The sequence below is a fragment of the Pantherophis guttatus genome, chromosome 11, assembly GCF_059756535.1.
Source record: "Pantherophis guttatus breed Tessera chromosome 11, ASM5975653v1, whole genome shotgun sequence".
Taxonomy (NCBI): Eukaryota; Metazoa; Chordata; class Lepidosauria; order Squamata; family Colubridae; genus Pantherophis; species Pantherophis guttatus.
Genome location: NC_142073.1, coordinates 1501595 through 1520175, shown reverse-complemented (window position 1 = coordinate 1520175; position 18581 = coordinate 1501595). Strand labels below are relative to the sequence as shown.

General features: G+C 41.6%; 1 protein-coding gene across 1 annotated transcript in view; it reads left to right on the top strand.

The window, feature by feature from the left end:
- ZNF469 (zinc finger protein 469) overlaps positions 1-18581 on the top strand; it is a 154792-nt gene that overhangs the window by 40323 nt on the left and 95888 nt on the right. Inside the window, exon 2 of the transcript XR_015729597.1 lies at positions 12354-12420. The gene's annotated coding sequence lies outside the window, so the exon portion shown is untranslated. The remainder of the gene's footprint in view (positions 1-12353; positions 12421-18581) is intronic.

Sequence of the window (18581 nt, the reverse complement as noted above, 5' to 3'; positions counted from 1 at the left end):
TAGTTTTCAGAAAACAGAGGGGAATAACAACAATCCACGTTTCTCCAAAAGACGTCAAGAGAGGAGTGAATCTGAAGGTGTGAAGCTGACAAGCTGACGACATGTGCCATGTTTTTGGAGTTGTGTTCCAGTCTTTGGCTCTCCTTTTCCGTTGGGGAGAGGATGTTGAGGGCCATGGGTCTGTGTGTATAAGTGTACAGCCAATCACTTGATCTACCATGTTTATGGAGCAAACCTTTCTGTAACATTGATGACTAATGGGATCAGGAATTTTTGGCACCTTTTCCCGTGTAACGTTAGACCCCTTTTGGAGCTCTTTTTCACTAATCCATCCAGCAAGGCAGCCAGGAGTGTAAACTAAACAGAACGTTAGGAACCTGGGCTGGATCCCAAGCTGTGGTGTGGCTCCCTTGCTTGGGAGATGTGGCAGGGCGCACATGAGGAAGAAGAAAAGTTGGACTTCTTCCTCGGAGTAAGATGAGCAACGCACGCCATTGTTTTGCGCTCTTAGAGGAGTCCTTTTTGCCTTTGCAGAAGCTCACCTGGACTCCGGAGGTGAGCCTTCTCCCCTCCCCATCACTGCCAGAGATGCAGTAGAGCAGAGGTAGAGAGGCCCTTTGGTTGCCATTTTCTCTGCCAAGGAAAGATGCCCTTTTTTTAATAGTGATGTTAGATTTCCTTCTGACTATATACATTTACATTCACATTTGTTTCTCTTTTTTTGCAATTCTCTTCCTTCTCTGCATTTCTTGTTCTTTCTTTTTTTTTAGCATTGTCCAAATGTAAAACACAGGACTCAAGCAAATAATTAGGGGGAAAAAGCTTGATCTTCTCTAGATGTTTTTGGATGATAACTTCCTCCCTGACAAGAAAGGACCATCCAGTATTGTCATTCAATGTTTCAGGGGAGGGAAGGTGGCTTCCAATCCTTTTCCCTTGAGACCCAAGAACTTTCAAGAAACAGTGGTAAGAAAAGCCAGATGAATTCTCCCTTTTTGGCATTTGTGGTTCTACCAGAAATCCTGAAGATTTCATTGAAACACCAGCCTATATTTACCCGTGAAATGGAAGGTTGCTCTGTTTGTTTTCTTATAGACTACTCCATGTTGTGCAATCATATTAGTAGTGTCGCTTCTGGCTCTGAAAATGTCCTGGCCTGGAAACAGGGAACTTGCATATGTGTTGGAACAAGATCTTCCTTATCACTCAAGCTTGCTAAAGCTGGTCTCATGAAAGCTTCCCATGGTATTTACGATGTCTGCTTTGATTTTTCTGGACTTGGTTCTGGTGCTCAGAAGGTTCCCAACTGTCGTTTTTTTCTTCTTCGTTCCACTTGCTCTCCTACCCTTTTCTTGCTGTGTGTTTCTAAACCATAAACATGATTGATCACCTTTCCCAGCAAACTGCTGGATTATTTATGGATCTTTGGGGATCTCCCTGCTGCCAGCAAATGGGTGTGTTTGGCCAGTGAAGTCAGAGGCCAAGGTTTGAAAGGGAAGCCTTGACACATCTGGACCCAGGATGGAGCCAAACGCCAAATATAATGCCAGGAATCTCCCAGAGAGCTTATCTCTTGCACTCAAGCATGAGAGGTGTTCGGTTGGGGGATCTTTGAATTCTGTCAGATTGGAAGTTTTTACGTGGGAAACTGCAGATGGAAGAGCTCAGAAAAAGTGGTCCCATCTTCTCCAACTTGAAGATGAGGAAAGACCAGCTCAGGCTCCTGAGACCGATTGCTCAAAAGTCACTTGGACAACCCAAAGCTAGTAAAGACTCTCTTGAGCTTCATGAGATGTTCCAGCTTCATCATTGGACGGGTCAAGTTCTCAGGCTCATCGCTGGTGGCCTTTTGCTGCTGTTTCCATCCATTCTACCATAGATCCCCAAATACCCTTTTTCTTAAGAGGCTCCATAATGCTTGCTATAACCATAGAAAATGTAGCTAAGCCTGGACTTCCCTTGAAATAACAGAGAGGCCCACTGCATCTGATGTAGCCTGAACATGGCACGTTAAGGTGCCCTACATTCTGGATGAACAAACATCCCTTTCCTCCAAAGCGTCCGTTAAATACAAACTAATAAACCTGCCCGGTATAACCAACTCCACACCTTTGAGTAATGGCTTAGATTCCATTCTTGAAAATGTGAATCTGGATTTTTTTAAAAAAATGTTTTCTTTAGAACAAGCAGCTATAGGTTCCTTTCACACCAGGGATACCCCAAAAATGGGTTTGTTGGTTTGTTTTTAGTACAGAAATACCACAAAATGTAATATGTACTCTTCAAAGCCTCGGGGAGGCGGTGGTAGCATTTGGAGGACCCTGATTGCAAAAAGCTAAGCAGAGTTGGACCTGTCTGGTATTTGGATTGGAGACCTTCAGGGAACCCAGGAATATAGGAAAGAAAGACTGCAAAGCACATCCTAGAAAAAGACAGTGGCTGACAATCACTTCTCTACTATGGTCAGAAGATTATATGGACGTGGCCATAAAATCACCAGAAGCTGAATTTGACTTGGAGACTTTATTTCTATTTAAAAGTAAACAAACAGCACTCAAATTCTCCCCCCTGTCTAACAAAGGAAGGCTACTCTGCAATATAGCCCCAACTTGAACCTTGAATGTTGTCTGATGTGACCTTCACCAATTCCATAAATATTAAGTTCAGCTCCAGATGTCAAAGCATCACCTACCTCTGGCCTAAGAGACGCATAGAAACATCCTCCTTCTTAAAGGGCCTCACTGGGGAGGATCTGGAAGTGGAAATCCTACCTCTTAGGAAGGAAAGTGCCAAGTTGGGAAAGTCTGCAGAAGATGGTTAGGTTTCTCACCTATGAAATGGTTGGCTTTTTTCATCCCAAGACCTCCCTGAGAGGCTTCCACGTTTCTTCTGCTGAGCTCCGAAATTGCCAGCTGATTTTCAGCCAGCCTCCTATTTTAACCTTAAAACAGGCTCACATTGTTGGCTTAATGAATCACCCTGTATCAACAGAGAGGCCAGCCAAAGATATCTTCAAGGGGAAGTGACTGGAAAAGACAATTCTTTCTTAAGCTTGGGCTTCTCCCCCAGCCTTGGCATCCAGGGCCCAGATCACTCTTTCCTTGGCAGTGTGGGCCAACATCAGAGAAGCGTTGGAGGTGGAACTGCACAGGATGCTTGGGTGAGAGCAGAAAGAGAGGGAGAAGTCGGAGGGGACCCGAACGCTCTTAAAATACACTCTGATCTCATCATTCCTTGAGTGAAAAGCGTGACGGACTTTTCAAAAGGATAGAGAAAACTAAATGGGGCTGTGAAGTTCACTGTTCTTCAGGAGCGCTGTAGGAGAGAAATGTCTCCAGGAACATTGGATTCCAAACGAATGTTCATGGCCAGTGCAGAAGAAACCCACGGGGCTTCTCCAAAGGACTCACCAAGAAACCTTGACAAAAGAGACTTACCATTGTTTCTTCTAACCTGCAGAGCATTTCAAAAGAAGTGCATTGTTGAGCCATGATCTCAGCTAGGCTGCAGGTGGACCTCTTCATCTGGCGCCCTGCCTCCAACCTTGATGGAGCATATTTAAGGAGAACATATCAGCTTTCCATGATGTACCCCTCTGGGGGATGCTCACCATTGAGGACAAATATTTCTGGGACCAAACAAGCTTCATCATGATCTAATATCCATTCCTTGGCTCTTTCAGGGATGAACTCATCTTACTTTTCCCTCATGCATTCACCTTTCAGGTTCTGAGGACATTTTCCATCTGTCTTATTTCCAGAAGATTGTTGATGTCCAAGAAGCAGAGTTCCTGGAAGTCAAAGTGTATAGCCAAAATAAATAAATAAATAAAAGGGGGTGGGTGGGGAAAGAAAACAAGAGGAAGTTTTTGAAAGTTGAACTTCTGGTGTTTCAGAATTTATCCTTTTCTTTACTTCATGTTTGAGTGTGAATTTATCTGATTGTGCATTTCTAAACACAATTCTCCTTTGTGTTTAGAAATGCACCCAAAAACATTGCATATGGAAAAGGACACACAGAGCTCCATTGCAGCAGGAATATTTGCTGGTGGAACTTTGAACATTTAAGAAAGCTGCAAACAAAAGTATTTTTTTCAAAAAAAAGAATAAATTAATGTGACATGAGATTTTCTATTAATAGAAAACGTGGAGATGAAATTAAGATATTAGCAAGAAATGAAATATGAAGGGGAACCAAATGCTCTCAGATGTGTGTATCCTTTTCCTGGATTTCATGTTGTTTATTAGTCCGGAACAAATCCTGAATATTATTTGCTCTTTTTTAGGCTTCTGGGCAAAATCTCACAAGTATAAGGCCAATTATTTATGATTCTTCTTAGCTTTGAATTGCAACCTTGAGATTTGTCTTTGACCTTTGGAAAGTATTAGTTCCACTATCCGGTAGTCACTTAAGATGTTCAAATATCATGTCAACAGTAGACAATACGTGTTCACCCATAATGAAATTCCCTTTCTTGGCTAGGTTTCCTCTCTTGGGTATTATTAATATGAGGACATTCCGCAGTTATTTTTTTTTATCTTTTCCACTGAAAACTGTAGACACAACAACTATCAAGTCTCAAGACTTTTTTTTCTTGAAGCCAGAGTAAAGGAAAATAAGACTTGTTTAGAGATGTACAAATAAAAAGATTCTACAGCAAGAAAATCACTGCATCTTTATTCAGATTATAGGACAAAATGAATACTTAATGGAGGACATGATTCTCACAAGCTTTGTGCTTTCTTTGTTTGGAGAACTGTAATGTAAGCTAAAAATATTTTGGAGTTACCTAATTTAGAATAGAATAGAATAGAATTCTTTATTGGCCAAATGTGATTGGACACACAAGGAATTTGTCTTGGTGCATACGCTCTCAGTGTGCATAAAGACAAGATACATTCGTCAAGAATCATAAGGTACAACACTTAATGATAGTCATAGGGAACAAATAAGCAATCAGGAAACAATATCAATATAAATCGTAAGGATACAAGCAACAAAGTTACAGCCATACAGTCATAAGTGGAAGAAGATGAGTGATGGGAACGATGAGAAGATTAATAGTAGTGCAGACTTAGTCAATAGTTTGACAGTGTTGAGGGAATTAGTTGTTTAGCAGAGTGATGGCGTTCGGGGAAAAACTGTCCTTGTGTCTAGTTGTTCTGGTGTGCAGTGCTCTATAGCGTCATTTTGAGGGTAGAAGTTGAAACAGTTTATGTCCAGGATGTGAGGGGTCTGTAAATATTTTCACAGCCCTCTTTTTGACTCGTGCAGTATACAGGTCCTCAATGGAAGGCAGGTTGCTAGCAATTCTTTTTTCTGCAGTTCTAATTATCCTCTGAAGTCTGTGTCTGTCTTGTTGGGTTGCAGAACCAAACCAGACAGTTATAGAGGTGTTTATTTATGGGTTAGGATGCAATAAATGTGACATATAATATGTATGATGATCAGATTATTAAGCATTTGCTTTGAGTTATGGTCCCCCTCAGGACTTAGTCACAGAACAGAGGTGTCCACAGACGGGGTTAAAAAAGCCAAGATGGCTGCTGCAATGATGGGATCAAAGCTCTTTCTCTTCCTTATGCGCATCATCATCGCCATCTTCATTTTTTTCAACATACTGTAAGGACAGCTCAGTCTCGGAATGACCCCAGAAAATCATTGTCTGGTCTCCATCTTGGTGGTAACATCCAAGACCAGCTACTTCTTTGTCTCTTTTCTTCATTGCTCCATGCGTTGAGAAGGCAACCGTGACTTCTGCCCAAAGAGAGTTGTTGTTTTACCCAAAGAAGACCCAGAGACATGGAGGAAAGTGTTGGGTTCATGTTGCCGTTGCCATAATGCTCTCTTGAGCATTATGAAAACCATCTTGCCGCCCAGCATAGCATCTTTTGGAGGAAGAAAGTTGCAAAGTTGTGGGAGGACGATGGAACTTTCCCAGGCTGTATCTGGCATCAGAACAGCTGATCCAGTCAAGACGTTCTTCAGAATGGCCTTGGATGTTGCATGGAGCAGAAGTTCTAATCTCTTATCTGGGTGACTCATAGTTGTTTATGGCTGGATCTTTGGAGGACTCTAATGGGCTGCAGAATACCCCTTTGGTGTCTGGTCTGGTCATTATTATCTCCTCAAAATGAAGGGAAATCAGGATTCCTCATCTTGGTTTGTTTATTTATGGAGCTGGCTTTGGCTGTTTTTTTTTAAAAAAACTATTTCATATATCACTATGGTTGTCTTCTGTCAAGAATTTTGGCACTGTCTAGCTTCCTGTTTGCATTCTGCAGTCCTGGCCATTTCGCTTTCTCTGACTGAAGCTGGCTTTTAGATGATTCATTAATTTTGGCTGGTCAGAGGAACCTGCTAATGACCCAGATATTTTGCAAATGGTCTCCATGCAGATTCTCCTCCGCTAAATATGTGCTGAAGGAATGCACTCTGCCCTCGGATTTTTGTAATTCCTTAAAAGCGGAGCTCTATCTCAGAAAGAGAAACCATGGTTTGCAAGCTAAAGATCTCATGTTGATTCCATCTGCATTGTGGAAAAGGCCCTGGAGGCTTTCTGATGCTTGCTGTGGACAATCTGGCCAGATGGAGCAATATAGATAAATTAAGACATGTCCGTCAGATCCTTGTTTAAATGAAGAGGGCAAATAGTGAGGGTTTGCAAGGGTTTGAGAAAGAGATACTGCCAACCAAACTATAGACTGTTCTATAATTTATTTATTTACTTATTTATTGGTTCGATTTATATGCTGCCCTTCTCCGGAGACTCAGGGCGGCTTACAATGCGTTAAGCAATAGCCTTCATACTTTTGTATATACCTGCTTAGTAGGGCTTTCGGCCCCCCCAAGCGGTGTTCTTTTTTATATATATATATACAAAGTCAGCTTATTGCCCCCACAAACCGGGTCCTCATTTTACCTACCTCGAAAGGATGGAAGGCTGAGTCAACCTTGAGCCTGGTGAGATTTGAACTTGCAGTAATTGCAGGCAGCTGGTGTTACTTAACAGCACTTTAATCTGCTGCGCTATAATGAGTGGCTCATCTATTTGACTTTATTCACATTTCTGAAATGTGCACCTCATTTGTCCAACTGAACTTTATGGAAGATAGTTGGGAAAGTTGGGTTGATTGATTGGTTTTAGATGAGAAAAAGTCAATGTCAACTCAAACCTCAGTAGATATTGATGTTGGTGCTTAATGGAAAGAAACAAATAGGCTCAATTCAAACATGATGGAAAATGCCTTAGTCACGGGCATGCTCACTGCAGTTGCACAGAATTTATGCAAATTACCTGACACTGATATGGAGACGAATTGTGAAGTCATTAATTCATTGAATCAGTTATGTGTGTTTAATGCAATGTAATGTTTTTATGGTTTTCTTGTTTTAATCTTAAATTTGCCATTCACCTTTTAGAGTAGAAAGGCAAGGGGGAAAAAATTCAAATTAAATGAATAAGCTACTTGGAGTGTGTTTGTTATGGGTTGATAGGCAATTAAGCATTTTGGTTTATTTAATTTTGGAAGGATCACTTTCAACAAAGCAGCTCTGTGTCTTGATGGTCATGTAGGCACCGTGTCAGCATCGAAATCCATCGTTTGGCTTTCCAGAGGAGCTGGTTCTAATAAAAGGCAACCAGAATTGCTGAGTTCTTTCAATGGTGTGTTGATTAAATCCTTCATTCTCATAAAAAAAAATTTTTTTTTTACACTGGGCTTTGTTGGTTTAAAATTTTGTTCTGTTTTGTTTGCAGCCGTAATTTAAAGCAGAAACTCCTTAAACCTTCTTTGATTATCGTGTGTGGTATACAAAGTAAACACATTAACATTCCTGTTAGTTTTGTGACAATTAAAATCTCAGCGTTTTCCACTTTGAATTGGTTGATAAGTTTATTTTGGATCGGTTTTTGGCTGCAGCGCCCTAAGTCTGCCCTGGTTGGAGATTTATGCCAGAGCCAATTTTTCTGATGCCGAATATTATTTAGCAACTGGAACTCCGGATAAGAAAGAATAATTAACTTTGATTGTATCGTTATTGAGCTGAACTGTCTAAATTAATAGGAGATGCCTGCTTAATAGATTAACTGGCACAATCCTTGGGTTTTAACACCGCTTTGAGCCAAAATTCATGAGCAGAAACTGGTACAGTTCCTATTGTTTCAAATAAAGTTCTCTATAATCTAAATCTCTGGCACGTCTGCATACCAGCCCTGAGGTTGCATGCAAGTTACAATTCTGTAGCCTGCTTGTTCTAATGAACCAATTAGAATAACCCAGGCAGAACTGTTATAAAATCCTGGACAAAGCAAACAAAAGAAAAGAAAATGATGAGGTGTGAATCTAAGGTCCAGCACATACAAACAGAATTCCAGACAATTTCAAAAGTGCTTTTTCAAGAGGCAACTGGACTTTCTGTTGAGCTGAAGAAGCTTCTTGGATGAGAAGCAAAACGTCTTCAAAGAAAAAACAGAAAGTCCAGTTGCCTCTTGAAAAAGCACCTTTGGGATAACCATGACTGCGATGACTGAGAATCTCCGTAGACACTTGACAATTTCATTCACAGCTGTAGCCTGTTTGCTTCCTTTGAGCCAAATTCTATCTTGCATATTTTACTCTGTGAGATCCTTTCCTCACCCTTCATTTTGTGTTTTCACATTCCTGGCAGGCTGCTGGTCTATTTTTCTACCAATGCATATGGAGCTATTACATTGTATTGGAAATAGTTTCATCTTTTGTGGTTTTTGTAAGCTTTCTTGATTAACAAAGGGCTAGTTGCCTTTCCACAGGGATTGTGGCTCAAGGAAACATAGAATCCTAGGGCTGGAAGGAACCTCAGAGGTCTTCTAGTCCAACCCCCTGCCCAAGGCAGGAGTCCATATTCCATCCTGAAGAAATGGCGGCCCAATCTCTTCTTAAAAGTCTCCACTGATGGTGCACCCACAACTTCTGGAGGCAAGTTGTTTCACTGATTAATTGTTCTCACTGTCAGGAAATTTACTTCTAGGTTGGGTCTCTCTTTGCTTACACTTGAAAAGTGTAATATTTTCCACCAAAATATGCCCAGCCTGATGTGATTTGGTGACATCACACATTCTTAGCCATCTTTTTGTCTTAATTTGGGCTTTTTCACATTTCCCCATCTTTTTTATTTAGAGTTCTGTTTTCTAAATATAAAGACGTTTTAAAATTCTTCAACTACTTTTGGGATTTGGGGGCAAACAAAGGGATTATGGAATTGATTTGTTTTTGATGCTTGATGCTTTGAAAGTTTTCTGGTTTTTCTGTACACTGCCCAAAAATACTAATTTCCCCATGCTCACCAGTTTTGAGTCACTGCTGTTCTTAATGCTAATCCCATGTTTTATTCTAAAGTTGTTGCCGGTTGCTCGGAGCAGTTTTAGCTTCTCTCCTAGATGTTTTGCTCAATATCTTCATTCTTCTTTCTTTTTCTCACCTCTACACCATCGTCTTCCCCAACCTGGTGCTTTCCAGATGTCTGATTTGCAATCCCCATTGCCCCCAGCCAGCGCACTCAAGAGGAGCTTATGATACAAATACCAATCTGTGCTTTTAAAAAACTTTCTCTGTTTGACAGGATAAATTCAAATATTCCACTAACATTTCTAAAGGAACATATCTTTGTTATGAATCTGGATGACTGTCATTTTTGGACAACCCTGTGATTAATATTATTAATATTTGAACATTCCACGTTGCCTTTTTGCAGAGGTTTTGATTTATGATGATGTCTTTGTAAAGACAAGCTAGGAAAAGAGGGAGAGAAGCGGTTCGATGAACTTCAAATACAAGCTGTTTCCAGTTGTTTTCAACTTCTCCCTTGCTTCTTTCATTTGTTACACTCTCCATGTTTTCTTTTCCTAATCCTTTCCCCTTCTCTCTTTTTTCTGATTTAATTCTTTAATTCTACCCCCCTGCCCACCCACCCCATCCCAGGCATTTTGTCTTCAATCCTCTTCTCTTTATTTTTCTGAGAATCCCAAAGGCCAGGATCCAGCTGGAGTGGCTCTAGAGGTGACCCAGATGTTGAGCAGTTAAAGTCTGATTTTCGGTCTTCAAAGCCAGGTGCTAGACTTTGGGGAAACCCGAGCTTTTTCTCGACGGAGAATGCTGATGGGAGCCTAGACTTCTTTGGTTCAAAGTGAAATATACCGTCAAGAGAAAACAAACCAATTTTGCAAAGGGCAATTTACTATTGTAAGATTAGGGTGCTTATCAGGCACAAGCAACCAGATCTGCTCGTAAAAGTCGAAGCCAGCAACTTTAAGGTGTTCTATTACAAAAGTCTCCCCAAATTGCTTGCCTTCCCTTGGAAATAAACAGATAGGTTACCCTGCAGTGTGGCTAATAAATTGAATAAGGAAAAATAAATAAGGTTTCATGGAACTTAGCGGAAGTCAGGCTTATGCCTCTTGCGGCCGTGCAAGGACTCTAGGCTACATCCCCACTTCACCCCTCTTCCCTGCCTGCCTGCCTGCCTGAGAGTGTCCCAACAACGCCATCCAAACAAACACAGGAAAGAAGGCTCGTTAATCATTAAACAGGGCCAGCATCAGATTTTGACTTTGGGGAAAGGCGGGTAACTGAAGGGCTGGGGCTTTATATGGAGCAGGCAGAGATCCAGTCCCCAGCAAATGCCTCTGTGGGAGACCAGAATGCATGCTTTTGCTCAGTTGGCCTGCTCAGTCTTTCCAGATGTGGATCACTTACCTTCTTTGTACTCCAGCTCTTCTGGATTCTTCTTTTGGTTCTCGGGGGAGCCTTTGCAGTCTGCCTCATACCTGATGTGGAGAAAAGGGGGAACAGGGGGTCACTTTTGGTTCTCGCATGCTTTATTTTCAAACGAAAAGCAGCTGCTTGGAAGAAAATGGGGGAAAAAATATGCTCAGGCCATGTTCTTTAGAAGCAATAACATTGGTGATGATGTGAAATGAAGAAGAAAACTTCAGCTGAATGGATTTGCTCTATTTTTATTGCTTGCTGCTGCTTCCTTGCGAGCCAACTGGTAGATGTTTCCACAAGGAGCTGCTTTGATTTATTCCAGCACATCAGCGCTGCCACCTTCCAAGATATTTAGAAGCTAAATATTTCCAAAAGCTAACCGATGGGTTCTTATTTGGTAACTCTTGGAAGAGATTGAAAATGGATGACTCAGAGCTCAGATCTTGAGGGCAGTCTGAGAGTTTTGCATCCCCTCCCCTTAGCTTCAACTTTCCGTCCAAACTGTGTCCCAGCTGGAAAGCTTGGGAGGGGACCCAGAGTGTACCAGATCATCAAAATCTGGCTTGCCTTGCAAGATCCTTCCACCTTGGTCAGTTGAGGTCCATCTTCTAAGATGAACAGGCAGTTAACCGGGGGTGCCGTGGATCCTGCCAGCTTGGCCTAAGAGCCCCTGCTCCTCCCACTGCCGCTTATCCCTGCTGCCCTGGCAGTGAGGGCCTCCATCTGGACTGAGATTTGGCAGGGGACGGTTTGCAGATGATGCATGAGGCAGAACAGAGCAGGAGGCTCCTCCCAGCTGCAGTCATGTTGTCTTCTGAGAAAAATAAATCTGCAAAGTGTCAGCAGATCGGATCAATACCTGAAAGGGACATGTAGGGACAACCGGTTGGACACGGTTTGGAAGCCACTCTTCCACCTTTGGAAGACACCCTGGAGAAGACTGGGGTCCAGCAGATTTTATGACCTGCTGTAGGTTTCACCTGTCAGGCTGATCTTTCCATAACTATTCCTTTTACAGGGGAATCTTCTTTTCCAACACAGAGGCATATACTCATCTTCTACCCCTTGATGTAGCTTACTAGGTTATAGCTACTGCGTTAAATTACTACTTTTTTAGGTTTTAGGAATCCCAAAGATGCTTTTCAAAAGGCAAATGGGCTTTCTTGGGGTTTTATTTCGTTGAAAACATTTCGCTTTTCATGCAAGAAACGTCTTGGATGAGAAGCGAAGAATTAGTAAACTACTCTTACTTCCCACTTGAGATTTCAGGGTGGCTGGAATTGTTGCTTTGTGCCTTCTTTTTGTCTGCCTGTTCGTTTACCTGGTGCTGGTCCTTGATCAAATAAAGATGATTTGATGTGACTCTTCTTCTCACAAAGAGGGCATGTATTTCTCCTCTTCCATTTCCACTGCTGTTTAAACAGCTTTCTTTGGGGGAAAAAGAAAGTAAAATTGATACCCTCTCTTTTATAAGAAGCGGACGTGAATTAACTGTCCAGTTCACAAATAACTATTTTTTGAAACCGCTTTTAATTCTCAAAGTATCATTTAACCTCTGGGGCATGACAAATTCATTTTCTTGATTGCATTCTTTCTTTTTGTTGCCAGATGTTTAATCAAATCTGCAGACCAGAAAGTCACATTTTTGGGGCTAAACTGCTGACTCCTTTTAAAGGTAAGTGCAAAACAGCACTGTCTCGTGTACCCCTTTATTTCATATTTATTTCATATATGTAATAAAAACAAGGAATATATATGAATGAAACCGTGGGTAGAACGACCAGCTCTCAGGAATGAATAGTATCTGTAAAATAATTGAATCTATTACATTAAATGATATGGTATAAAGCAGGGGTCTCCAAACCTGGCATCTTTAAGCATGGCTGGCTAAGGAATTCTGGGACTTATACTCCACAAATCTTAAAGTTGCCAAGTTTGGACACCTCTGATGTAAAGTGTAATAACGAAGGTGCTGGAGTAGGAGTTAGAAGATTCAAGTTCCAGATCTTCATTAACTAGAGAAGCTGGCTGGGTAAATTTGGGCCAATTATTCTGTCTCAGCCCTAGATAACATCCGTCTCCTGGAACGGTTTTGGTAGATTATGGTCCATGGTTTTGATTGAAAAGACCTTCATCCCGTGAAGGATTGATGTGGGCTGATTGTATACATGGAATTTAAGTTAAATGTACATTTAATACTGAATGTACTATTTAAGTTATGTTTGTTCTTGGATGCTTGTGTAATAACAGAGACCCGGTCAAGCTATGACATTCCAAACTATTTTCAGTTGTTCAGGCGAGACTCTAATTTTGGAATTCCGGTTGTCCTTGATCCTAAATCTTGAGGTGACTTGTGCTTGTTTAGTGATAAGAACACTTTTGGGTCTCCAATGCAAGGAAGCAAAGTCTATAAATGGCCTAGGAGACAATATGGAGAAAAACTTGGGTGTGGCCTACGATATATCAGTCAGTTACTCTTCCCGCTTTCTGTGCTAGTTATTAACTTTGTGGTGCACCCAGAAACGTGTCTGGAGAGAGGGAGGGGTGGAGGTGCAATAAGCAGACAAGAATTTTGTGTCACCTGGCTGGCCTTCCCTGCTGTGGCCAGAAGTAGAGCAGCCTTGCCAGATGTCATATCCAGTTGCCAGGAGTCTCTCTTGGAAGGCCTTTGCTCATCCATTGAGCCAAATAATCAAGGAGACATGTGTTTCCTCCCAGCCCACACTGCCTCCGATGTTCTTGATTTCATAATTCCAGAGGAGATTGCTGATTGTGGTAGGTTTGGTCCAGTTCCTTGAAAAGACTTGAGGGGACGGCACCAGCAAGGGTGAAAGCCAACTGGGAAACTCCATGAAACCCAAGATGGGCCTGATATAAACACCCTAACCACCTTCAGATGTCTCTTGAATATGGGAAAATGGAAGCTAATGGGAAACACATGGGACCATGTAAATAATGAAATTATTAGCAAATATGCCAAAGTGAAGACATTTGGCTGCACCATTTGAAAATATATATATAGAAGCAATCACAATGACATTTACAAAATCTTCATTTTTTTCTATGGAGTTCTTGGCTTTCCCTTCCCTACTTGGTTCTTTGATGGAAATTATTAGAAGCTTATAGCTTGATCGTTGCTTTTGCCTGTTCACCATGTTCCCTGGTTATGTGGTGGCTGTTTGGCTGCTTCCTCTTGCATGGAAGAGGAGAGGAATGGAAGGTGAGAAGAAAAGCAGATTTTAGGACAAGAAGGAAGTGTTGCAAGTAAGAAATGTGACTTTGTTTTTAACAAAGCAGGAAGTTGCCAAGGGATTATTACAATCAGGAAGTGCAGAGGAACCTGGAATGCCTGAGGAAAGCAGGCTGGTAGGACCCTTACACACCGTGGCTTACAAAAGCTTCCGCCTTTTAATAAGGTGTGTTAGTCTGCAAGAGTGCTACTAGATTCCTTCTGATCTGGAATCTCCATAAATACATCAATTCCTACAACTGCTCAAACCAAAGTGACTTTAGTCAGGGGACAGTCATTTAAACATGACACCCAGGGTGGAGGGTTGCAAACAATGTTGTGTGCACAAGACCATAAAGCCAATTGGGTAGGAATCGTACAGCCTCTTCAGTCAAAAGCATCTCCCCTAGGAAGCTGCATTAAAATACATGGTTTTAGCAAATTGGGAAGGTGGTTGTGAAGATCGCCGTGTCACCTGGTTTTGAAGCCTTTTCTCCAACCGATGAGTCATGGGAAAGAAGTGGGAATTGGATAGAACGGGAAAAATAATTTTAGCATTACAGCGCTGGTCCCTTGCGTAAGATATATAGCAATTTTCTTCTGGGCTGCAAAAACTGAAAGGATTATACAGTATATGCTTGCTCTGCATTGTCCTCGGTAATTGAGGCCTTCTTTTTGATGGATAAATTGTTTTCACATTGCATTAGTTTTAGGTTGTGGAAAGTATGACAGAAACAGTAAATATACCAATAAGAAAAGAGAGGGAGAACGGGCAGAGAAAGGGAAAAAGGAAAGACATGGCAGGCCTGGGGGATAATAAGGAAGAGTACTTGATTTATTGGAGGGAATGCTCTGGGCTGTGGCTGTGACTCTGTGATCAAAACTCCGCCTGTTTTATTTATTCATGTGAGTCCATGTTTGTGTCTCCAGCATTTGAAAACATGCACATTTATGCATTTGATAAATCCAATTTCTGAAGAGAATGTCTAAATAAAAAAGAGGGCGTATCTGAAATGAAATGCAGCTGAGCAGCAATCAAATAGGAACTTTAAAACCCATGACACAAATTAGAATATAAAGTCTGTGCTTCAAGATTCTTTGCTTTTTTGGTAAAATATGTTAATTTGGAGGAGAGATCCCCAAAGTAGCATTCTCAATGTGTGTGTGTGTGTGTGTGTGTGTGTGTGTGTGTGTGTGTGTGAACTATTGTTCCCAGAGTTCAAAGCTACAGGGTTAAATCTATGAATTGTAGGTCCCACTGGATTGGAGAAAGCCACCCCCTATATGTCTGCCTGCCCCTCAAAGATAGAGACAGACACTTTATGGCATCCAGATGTTACTACAGTACTGTAGTTGTTGCTACATCTTACCACATTCTTCCCTACTGGTCATGCCAGCTGCCCAGGCCATAACATCTGGAAGGTTTGCTAAGAAAGATGACCGCTGTCATCCAAGAGATGCAGAAAGGATGGGAAGCAATATCTAGGCGGGTTTTGAGGAACATGGTCCATCCACATCCAACAAGATGCTTCCTCCTGTCAGAGGCGGGTTTCATGGGAAGAGGGGTGCAGTGGGGAATAGCAGCCGTTCAAGAGGTGGGACATGAGAAAGTCATTGCCAAGACCAAATGGCCGGATTCTATGGAAACAGAACTGAAATTGTTTGGCAAGGAAGTTAAGAGTTTGATGGGACTTAACGGAAACCGAAACCTTTGCAGAATCAGTATTTGGTCACTTTTTTGCTCTGTCTGCCTATAAATGAAGACTATTGTGAAAGAAGGTTTTAGAATCTGAACTGAGGACTTTTCCACTCTGAGAAAATTCCTTTGAAGTGTAGCATAGTTTGGAAATAAACATTCCCTATCCCAGCTGCTGTTCTTTCTTCTTTCCTTGCTTCATCAGAAACCCACCTTCCAGGCATGCTAACACTTCGTTGTGGATGTGTTTGTTGCTTTCTGTTGCCTTAACCCTGCACTGATTGCAGAGATACAAATCCATCCATCTCCTTGGAATCTGTTCTTCTGATGATCCTCATGTCAGCGTTTCAGAAAAAAACCCAGCTCCAAGTAAAGACTCTGAAGCAAGCATTTTTCAAAGTTCTGTTTACTAGAATAAGTAAACTGGCACATCTGGGAAAACCCAAATCTGAGAGGTCCGGGTTTTCCCTCAGTAAATCAAAAAACCCCAAACCATCCCCTCACTCCTCAGTCGATCACTTATTTATTTATTTATATACAATGGAGTCTACCTGCACCACCAAAGTCACGTTGGGTGTCTCCTAAGGCCAGTTGGCTCCCAAAGGACACGACCCTGTGCAACTGGATTATAATATGGAGGTGGAGCGACTTTGTGTGCATTAAAGATATTCTCTTCTCTTCTTTCAGAGGTCGGAGCTTAATAAATATAACTCTAGTATCTAGCAAGGAAACACACAATCGAAGTCTTCTTAAAGTCCTAGGCATCTTTTCCAAAATGTTTTTTTCCCTTGTACAGGACATTTGTCTTTGATTTTTGATTCTAGACCTAGGAACTAGTTCAATATTTCCTTTTTTTTTTTTAATGAAGTCCCAGACCAATTTTCTCCCAATTATAGTAGATAGCTTTGCTTCAGAACTGGTTTTTCTAAAAAAAAAAAAAAAAAACCCAGATATCCTTCAGCTTGGGGTCCCTGATCCATAAAGTCACAAAGCGACCCCTCAACATCTAGAACAAGAAGCAATGGGTGGAAACTAATCAAGGAGAGAAGCAACTTAGAACTGAGGAAGAATTTTCTGACAGTGAGAACAATGAATCAGTGGAACAACTTGCCTCCAGAAGTTGTGGATGCTCCAACACTGGAAATTTTTAAGAAGAGGTTGGATAACCATTTGTCTGAAGTGGTGTAGGGTTTCCTGCCTAAGCAGGGGATTGGACTAGAAGACCTCCAAGGTCCCTTCTAACTCTGTTATTCTATTCTATTCTATTCTATTCTATTCTATTCTATTCTATTCTATTCTATTCTATTCTATTCTATTCTATTCTATTCTATTCCATTCCATTCCACTCCACTCCACTCCACTCCATTCTATTTTCTATTCTATTCTATTCTATTCTATTCTATTCTATTCTATTCTATTCTAACATATAAACAAATGCTTTCTTTTAAAGAGACGGGCAGGAAGGATGGAAAATGACTCTTAGGAAAATGAAATAAAAAAACCCGTAGGTATTCCATGGGCTGAGTTATTGTTGGCCATCCAAGAATCCTGTGGCTTCTCTTGAGAGATTATGCCATCCTGGAACAAAACTGCTAAGGAGATTTTGGTCAAGATGAGGCAATTCTGTCTGGCCACAGCTTGCATGGAAGGTCAGGGAGTCCTTTGGCCCTCACAAACTTTTTGCCAAGTACATTTTTGGAGAGGTTATTCAATCTCCTCTTACGGCAACTGCCCTAAGAGGGATCAGGCCTTGCTGAATCATGATTGAGCATGCTGGTTTGGGGGAGGGGTCTGTGTGAAGTAAAAGTGCATATGAAGAACGGTTGCAGGAATTGGGTATGTCTAATCTGGTCTGGCGAAAAGAAAGCCTAGAGGATGCATGACAGCAGTCTTCCAATATTTGAGGGGCTGCCCCAAAGAAGAGGGGGTCCAACTATTCTCCAAAGCCCCTGAAGGCAGGACAAGAAGCAATGGATGGAAACTCATCAAGGAGAGAAGCAACCTGGAACTAAAGAGAAACTTCCTCACAGTGAGAACAATTAACCATTGGAACAACTTGCCTCCAGAAGTTGTAGATGCTTCATCACCGGCAGTTTTTAAGAAGAAAATGGACAGCCATTTGTCTGAAATGGTGTAGAGTTTCCTGCTTGAGCAAGGGGTTGGACTAGAAAACCTCCAAGGTCCCCTCCAACTCTGTTATTTTGTTATTCTGAAGTGCTTCCTCCAGTGGCCAGGAAGCTAGGAAAGGTGTGCAAATTAGGCACGGCCTAATTTTCCAGAGTTGCTTTGGCTTGGAGCTTCAGGGAGCCAAGTCTTCCTCCTAGAATACTTCTCCAAGCTTTACAAAAGGAAACCCTTATCCTTGACTAATGTGCCTCTCTCTGAACAGAATTTCAAGGAAAAGATTCATTGCCAGCCATTGCTACATGGAGCAGATGGTTGAGTCTGCACATTGCATGAATACACGTCCATCATCTATTTCATGTTTCATAATCCACTGTAAATCATCGTTTCCAGTTCTGCCAAACGTGCCACAAAGTATTGGATGGGTGCCATTCTTCTTTTCTCTCCCGGTTTCTCAAACATTAAATTCAATCTATCAGGGGACCTCATGTTCCTTAGCGCCATTAGTTTCCTCTTATGTCAACTGGAAGGTCCCAAATTAGCTACATCTGGCGGGATGGAGGTGACATCATTGATGGAAGGCTGGCTCCCTTGCGTCTGAAAGGAGGACAGCTCCTGTCTGAGCTGAGAAAATACGGCAAAGGAGGCATGATTTTGCTTTCAGAAAAGCCAGTCCAAGCTTTTGGTTCAGCCAATCCCCCTTGCATTTCAACTCACCACGATTGCGAAACGTTTTAGAAAATCAGTTTCCAAAGAGGGAGACGGTGGAAGGATGAGAAGGACACGA